Source organism: Megalops cyprinoides, chromosome 12 (assembly GCF_013368585.1).
Source record: "Megalops cyprinoides isolate fMegCyp1 chromosome 12, fMegCyp1.pri, whole genome shotgun sequence".
Classification (NCBI taxonomy): Eukaryota; Metazoa; Chordata; class Actinopteri; order Elopiformes; family Megalopidae; genus Megalops; species Megalops cyprinoides.
The window spans coordinates 38,619-46,773 of NC_050594.1; positions in this window are offsets into that span (position 1 = coordinate 38,619).

Sequence of the window (8,155 nt, forward strand, 5' to 3'; positions counted from 1 at the left end):
TTGTTATTTTGAGAGTGTGTGTCTGTCTGGGTGATTGTGTGTTTTAAAATATACACATGTAAATTTAAACAGCACGATAAAACTGAAAAAATATGAATATGCGCCATTTATTGGAGCTAGAACATTCGTATTTTAATGGGGTTTTAAAAGTCAAAATGCCTGCAATTTGTTAAATGTTTTAAAATTCTGTTGGGATTGTGTGTGTGTTTGTGTGCTTCTGCGTCTGTTTGTGCGTTTTAAAGTGCTGTCAAAATGTAAAATTTGATGAAACTGAAAAACCTGTAAATGCGCGCCATCTGGTGGACAAAATACAGAGCTACACCATTCATATTTTAATGGTGATTGAAAGGCAAAATGACTGCAATTTTCTAAATGTTTAAAAACGTTCATGTGAGTGTGTGTGTGTGTGTGCGTATTGTTCAAAATGTTCAAAATGTACTGATTTTAAGTGTGAAACTTGATAACGTTTAAAAATTAGCAGTCATTTTGCCTTGAAAATCCCCTTCAATCCCCTCAAATAAGAATAGTGTAGCTTTATACTTTGTCCAGCAGATGGCGCAAATTGACCGTTTTTATCACTTTAGTCATGTTTTACACTTTAAGTATGTACACTTTAAAAACTGCGCAATCACAAAGACACACACAGGGAGAACGCACACACACACACACATACACACACACACAATTATTTTTAAACGTGTAAAAATTTGCAGGCATTTTGCCTTGAAAATCCCCTTTCAAATATGAATGGTGTAACTTTATATTTTGTCCACTAGTTGGCGCAAATTGACAGTTTTAACCATTTTATTACATTTTACTCCTTGAATGAATACACTTTAAAACACAAAAATATACAAAGACAGAGGCTCACACACACACACACACACACACGAACATATGCACACACATGCAGTCTAACACGCATACAAACATACGCACACACACACATGCGTGCACATACACACACTCACACATGCATATGCACGCGCACAACCAGTCTCACATACATACACACACACACACTAGCATACACACAAGCACATGCGCATACACACACACATGCACACACAGTCTCACACACATACACAGACAGAAAGAGAACACATCTAATTCCACAGTTTCAGGCACCATACATAAATGACAAAATCCAGCAAGATGTTTCCGCACCTGGTGAAGTGATGCATTTAAACCAAACTCCTGATATTCACCACAAAACAAAGACCCCAGCTGTAATGCACAAGTCCACCTTTCACCTCCCCAGGCCAAAGCGGGTAAAGGTCCCCTCAGGTGAGCTGAGTTTTACAGGTAATCACAGCTAAGCTTGTCAAACCCATTACACCACTGGAGTACAAAGGACACCCATAGATGGTTGCTGGTCACTGTTCCAACTTTGGAGCTTAATTGGATCTTTTGATTGCATAGGAACTGAAATCACATGTTTTTAGGTGCCAATCAGCTGCTGGTTTAATTGCAGCCCCAGAAGCATCAGGATTCAGAAAAGGCAAGACTGCGTGGAAAAAAATGCAACATGCAATGAATGTATAACCTGTTGTGCTTGAACTATCTTGACCATTGAAGTTGGTCTGGCCATTGACAGTTAGCTGTGCCCCCAGTGAAAACACAGCTTTTCAGTAGAAAGTGTCCAATCAAAATGGCAGATTGTAAATCATGGTACAAATGACTGAATCCCTCACTGTGTCTGAGGGAGGAGTGAATGGCAACACCTGTGTCTGCCAGCAGAGGGAGCTCACGCTGGCTAGATTGGCCCAGAAATGTGCTGCCTATAATACGTAAAACTGAAAAGCAACTGGCAACAAGCCAAAAGCAGTGAGTATAATGTCTGTTTATATCCTTTTATACCAAAACCTTGTATAGGTTCTGCTACATCTGGAAACGGACCTGATTGGAAGTGATGTGATGGGTTAAAGTCCAAGTGTGAAAGAAGCTAACACAATGGAAAATAATGATTCTCACCTGCTCTAATGACTTGTTGATGTTGGAACATGAAAAGTCATAAGCATGCTCAAGATTGACAGCGGCATATCTCTGCACCACCTGAGAACCACGTGAATTTCTGAGTCCTACTTCCTTCCTCTATGTCAACATCTACAATGATCTCTGCAAAAGAAAATGATAGGATGGGTTGGAATCAAACCCACAATTTCCCAATTCAGAGCTAAGCATGAAACCAGACTTCTGGAGTGGTTCAGTGGGTTAATGTTGGAGTTTCTCCCTCAGCAGCACGTGGGTTCAAGACCCATTTAGACAGAGCTTCTCATGGATTATTTTCCAGTTGGACTTTCAAATCTTAGCCTTACCATTTGAATGACGCTCACCAAGAGACCAGGGTCCAAGCCGTGTCCAGAACACATTCTCATCAGTGCCCACAATGGCAGACTTGAGTACAATGAATGCATTATTGAAATCAGCCTTAACTAGCCTTAACTATAGCGGATAACTCAGAGCTCCAGCGGCTCAGTGGGTAAAAGCTATGGCTGCCAGTCAGGAAAGTTTGGGTTCAATCTTCACCTTGACTCTTTTTACAATTGGCTTTTCAGATTGTAGCCTTAACTATGATGGGCGAGCAGGTGGAATCAGAGCTCCTGTGGCTCGGTGGTTAAAAGTTGCAGCTACCAGTTGAGGAACTGTTGGTTTGAAACTCACCTTGACCCTTTTTGTAATTGGCCTTTCAAATGGTAGCCTTAGCTATGATGGATGAGCAGCTACACTAAGTGAGCAAATGCTGGTGTCGCCACTCGGGAAATTGCGGGTTCTAGCCCCACCTCGACTCTTTTTGCAATTAGCCTTTCAAACCATAGCCTTAACTATGACAGACGAGCAGGCTGAACCGGAGCTCCAGTGGTGCGGGGGTTAAGTGCTGCGGTTACATCCCGGCAAAGCGTGGGTTCGATTCCCGCGTGTGCACTAACCACCTTGTTCGCAGGTGGTGGTGGAGTGGAGTCTGGAGCGGGCGGGTGTCGGAGAGGAGCGGCCAGCCACCAGGTAAGTGGGGAGGGGGGGTAGAAAGGGGGGCGCTGGCCCCCTGAAGGCAGGAGGGAGAAAAGCAGGGGGTCTTGGATGGGGGTGGGAAGAGAGGAGGGGGTGTTAGAGCAGGAGAGGAGCTGGAGTGGAAACAGGTGTACAGGCTACCCTCTTGCTTCAGCAAGCTGGTTGTGCATAAATATTTGCTGTAGCCTGTTGCTCCTCTCCTGCTCTAACAACCCCCTCCTCTCTTCCCACCCCCATCTAAGACCCCCTACTTTTCTCCCTCCCACCTTTGGGGGGCCAGCGCCCCCCTTTCTACCCTCCCACCCCAACCCCCCCCAGGGGGGACCCCCCTCCCCACTTACCTGGTGGCTGGCTGCCCCTCTCCAACACTACCCACTTCAGACTCCGCTCCACCACCTGGTCCGGCCTCAGCATCACCATCACTACCACCGCCACCTGCAAACAAAGGACACAGAGTTTAGTGCACACGCAGGACTTGAACCCACGCTTTGCCGGGATGTACCCGCAGCACTTACCCACTGCGCCACAGGAGCTCCGGTTCAGCCTGCTTGTCCGTCATAGTTAAGGTTGTGGTTTGTGGTTAAAACCCGCAATTTCCCGAGCGGCAGCACCAGCGCTTACTCACTGAGCCGCCAGAGTGCTTGGTGTAGCTGCCACCCCAATATAGTTAAGGCTACGGTTTGAAAGGCCAATTGCAAAAAAGGGTCAAGGTGAGGCTAGAACCTGCAATTTCCCGAGTGGCAACACTAGCGTTGACTTACAGAAGTCCCATTTTAAAAAATGTCCATGTCAAAAATCCCATATGGGCTTCTGGGAAAAGTATCATGCCAGACTGTGGGGGAGCATGTTTCAGACCATTTGGAGTCAAATGGTACCCCCTTTGCATGACATGTTAGATTGCCCCATACATTGGTTTTTGGTGAATAACTTTTGATAGGAACATGCGAGAGTGTTGGAACCAAGTTCCATCCCACATAATTTGACCATACTCTTTCCAACGGTACCAGCCCCGACTGTGTGAGCTTCCGTTCTGAAAATTGGGGTTAGGGTTATGTTAGGCCCTGAAATCATTGGGTTAGGGTTAGGTTTTTGGAAATTATCCGATGACCCCCCTCGCATTAGTCTTTCAAGACCATGCAGTTGAAATTGAGGATCAAAGGCAGGGCACGGGCCGATGCGTGTTAAGCTGTACACCTGTCCCAATTTCCTCTCTCTTTAGAAAAATTCTGTTATTTTCGTTGTAACCTGAATGTCAGGTTGGATATCTGATGGTTTAATTTTCCATCAATCCCATTTTTTTTTTAATTAATTCTTGTTTTTTCAGGTGATCCTGCATCTCCTTCCAAGTGGTGGATCCTGGATATTTGTTTCCCTTAGTAGGTAAGTCTTCTCTTTTAAGGCTAATTTCCCTATTTGTACCTATTGTCTATTTATAGTCTCACCCCCTAGGTGCCAAGCAAGCTCCCCACATCAGCGGGAGGACCTTATATGGGAAGAGCAGAGGTGAGGAGTGAGGCCGCAAGCTTAGCAGGTCACCCTCCATGCCTGGTTTGGCATGTCTTGCTTGCCCATCCAGCCTCCACACCATTGCAAGAAGCCTGGAGGACGAACGGGCGTGAGATTTAAGTATTGTTTATTTTTTTATTGTTTTATTATTTTATTATTTAAATATGTAGTAATCCCAAGGAGCAGACGAGCAGACGGACGAAATGGGAAAACGACCAAGGCCAGCGAACCGACCAAACAGACAAAGACCGGAGGGCCCCAGGGAGACCCCTGCGGGAGCAACGAATGAACAAACGCCAGTTAAGGCGAGTGAACAAGCGAACGCCCCGCTGAGGCCTCTCCCGGACAGTCGACCAAAACAACTACCTGAGCGAATCCCCCCAGGTGAGCACGCATCCTGCCAGCCGAACGAGAGCCCCGGGTGGCCCCAAGGCCGGAGGAACGAATGAGCGAACACCAATTAAGGTGAGCGAACAGACGAACCCCCTATCCAGGGCCCCCCGGGGAGCAGACGAACAAGCCGGCGGGGGCACGAACACCGCAAGCAAACAGACAGGCCGCTGAGTGACCGAAATCCTAAGGGGCCAACTGGCACCCGCATGAACGGCCTGAACGCCAGCCCCAGCTGCCCCCCAAAAACAACCGACCACCCGAGAGTCCCCAGGCTAAGTGAGCTCCTTATGTCGGTGGGAGGACGTTACATGGGAAGAGCAGAGGTGAGGAGTGAGGCCGCAAGCTTAGCAGGTCACCCTCCATGCCTGGCTTGGCATGTCTCGCTCGCCCATTCGGCCTCCACGCACTGTCTAAGAAACCTGGAGGTCTAACGGGCGCCACATTTAGGTACTGTTTATTATCTTTTCCTTTTTAGGTATCAAGTTCAATTCAATTCAATTCAATTCATTTTTATTTGTATAGCGCTTTTTACAACACAAGTTGTCACAAAGCAGCTTTACATTGTTCCCAGGCCTGAGACCCCCTGAGAGCAAGCCTAAGGCAACAGTGGCAAGGAAAAACTCCCTATCAGGAAGAAACCTTGAGCAGAACCGGGCTCATCTGAACACAAGTTGTCACAAAGCAGCTTTACATTGTTCCCAGGCCTGAGACCCCCTGAGAGCAAGCCTAAGGCAACAGTGGCAAGGAAAAACTCCCTATCAGGAAGAAACCTTGAGCAGAACCGGGCTCATCTGCTTCTGGCCGGCACTGGGCAGATAGAACAATAGTAGTTAACAGTAGAGTAATTATAAGAATGTCTCCTAGGATGTCTGGGTCTTGGAATGCAGTTGGCTTTGATGGGCAGGGCAGCGAGGTAGCAGGACTGGAAAACGGGATGAGACGCTTGGGCTACAGCTCCGGATAGGAGCCCGGAGCAGGGAATAGGAAGCAAACAGAAAACAGTGGTTAGTGGATGATAAGAATGGCAGGGATGTAGAACAGAGAGGCAGGAGAGGAGGGGCAGAGAAAAAGGTGTGCAACAAGGAAAGACCCCGGCAGGCTAACATTATGGCAGCATACCTAGGGGACGGGAGGCAAGGGACCGGCATAGTCATGAGGGCGACCCTAAGACAGTCAACACCAGATCACGGCACAGGGTCCATGAAAGCAATGACCACTTAGTCCACCAGAGACTCTATGATCCACGCCAGCACCAGGCCATGTCCCTCAGCTGAAGGATTTACTATATAGATATGTTTTGAGCCTAGACTTAAAGGTGGAGAGAGAGTCTGTTCCCCGAATCTCAGAGGCTAAACTGTTCCACAGGAGAGGGGCTTGATAGGAAAAGGCTCTACCGCCTACAGTAGTTTTGCCCACTCTTAGAATGGTGAGAAGCCCGGCATTTTGGGAGCGAAGGGCTCTCTGCGGAAGATATGGATGAAGAAGGTCCTTAAGATAGGGGGGGCAAGCCCATTTAAAGCCTTAAATGTGAGTAAATGTGCTCAAAGCGTTTAGTTTTAGTTAAGATTCGAGCAGCTGCATTTTGCACCAGCTGAAGGGGTTTTAATGAGATGTTTGCACATCCTGACAAGAGGGCATTACAGTAGTCTAATCTGGATGTTACAAAGGCATGGATTAGTTTTTCAGCGTCGTTAATTGATACGATTTTCCTGATTTTAGCAATATTTCTCAGATGGAAGAAGGCAGTCCTAGAGGTGTTAGTTATGTAAGTTTCAAAGGAGAGCTCGGGATCAATAACAACACCAAGGTCTTTGATGGCTGCACTCGGGGCAAGGGAGACACCATCAAGGTCCAGTGTAAAATGAGTGAGTTTGCTCCTGATTGAATTTTGGCCTATGACCAATATTTCGGTTTTGTCCGGGTTGAGGAGGAGAAAGTTTCGGGCCATCCAATTCTTTACATCTGTTAGGCAGGCCTCCATGTTTGAAATATTCAGAGGGACATCGGGTTTGGCTGATATGTATAACTGAGTGTTCCGCGTAACAGTGGAAATTAATGTCATGTTTGCGGATGATATCGCCAAGAGGCAACATGTATAACGAGAAGAGCAGAGGTCCAAGCACAGATCCTTGAGGTATACCATATTTTACTCTGGAACGAGCGGAGGATTCGTTGTTGATGGAGACAAACTGATATCGTTCTGATAGATAAGACCTAAACCAAGATAGGGCCTGTCCACTTATGCCAACCAGGTTTTCGAGGCGGTCAAGGAGGATACAATGATCGATGGTATCAAAGGCTGCACTTAGGTCTAGTAGCACAAGAAGAGAGATACAGCCATTGTCACAGGAGAGTAGAAGGTCGTTGAGCACTTTCAGGAGAGCGGTTTCCGTACTGTGGTGAGGTCTAAATCTGGACTGGAAAACTTCCAAAATGTTGTTAGTGTGTAAAAAGGCACAGAGTTGCTTTGATACTGCTTTTTCCAGAATTTTTTAGAGGAATGGAAGGTTCGAGATGGGCCTATAGTTTGACAGGTCATTGGGATCAAGATTAGGCTTTTTCAGAATAGGCTTGATAACTGCTACTTTGAAGGGCTGAGGTACGTGTCCAGACATAAGAGAGGCATTGATAAGATTTAATAGTGGTGTGCCAATTGCAGGCAATAGCTGTTTGGCAAGTGTTTACCATATTGTTGAGGATCGTCCAGTGTTCCAGCCATATATTTGTTCCAGTAATTTTTACTTTAGTTTTCCTTATTAAATTTTTGGGCCCATTTACTGTTTTAGATGTGCAAATTTTTACTGAATTTTAGGACACATTATCAGGAGTGTACCTCAGGATCATCGGGTGTTTCAGCCTTTAAACACTATACACCCTCCTCTGAGGCGGCCAGCCAAGGGAGATCAAGCCTCGACATGTGTCCCATGCCCAATTGGTTTTTTTGTTTGTTGTCTTGGTTTGTCTGCTGTTTTTCTGGTTTTGATTGTTTTATCTTTTAAGTTATCCCAATGCCTGTTTATTGAATGTATTATACTCCTTCCGTAAGAGTTTTGCATTTTTTTTTTGGAAAAAGAATTTTTTATTTTATCAATCTCTTTTTCAGGGTTCCAGGATGCCTGTTTCTAAAGGTAAGGTTTAATTGTTTTGTCCGAATCTTATTTTTTAAGTATCTTATCTCTGGGTGAGTTATTTTCAATTTTTTAGAGTTCTAGCAAAGGTTAAGAAGACCATTTTTGCCATCTGGTAT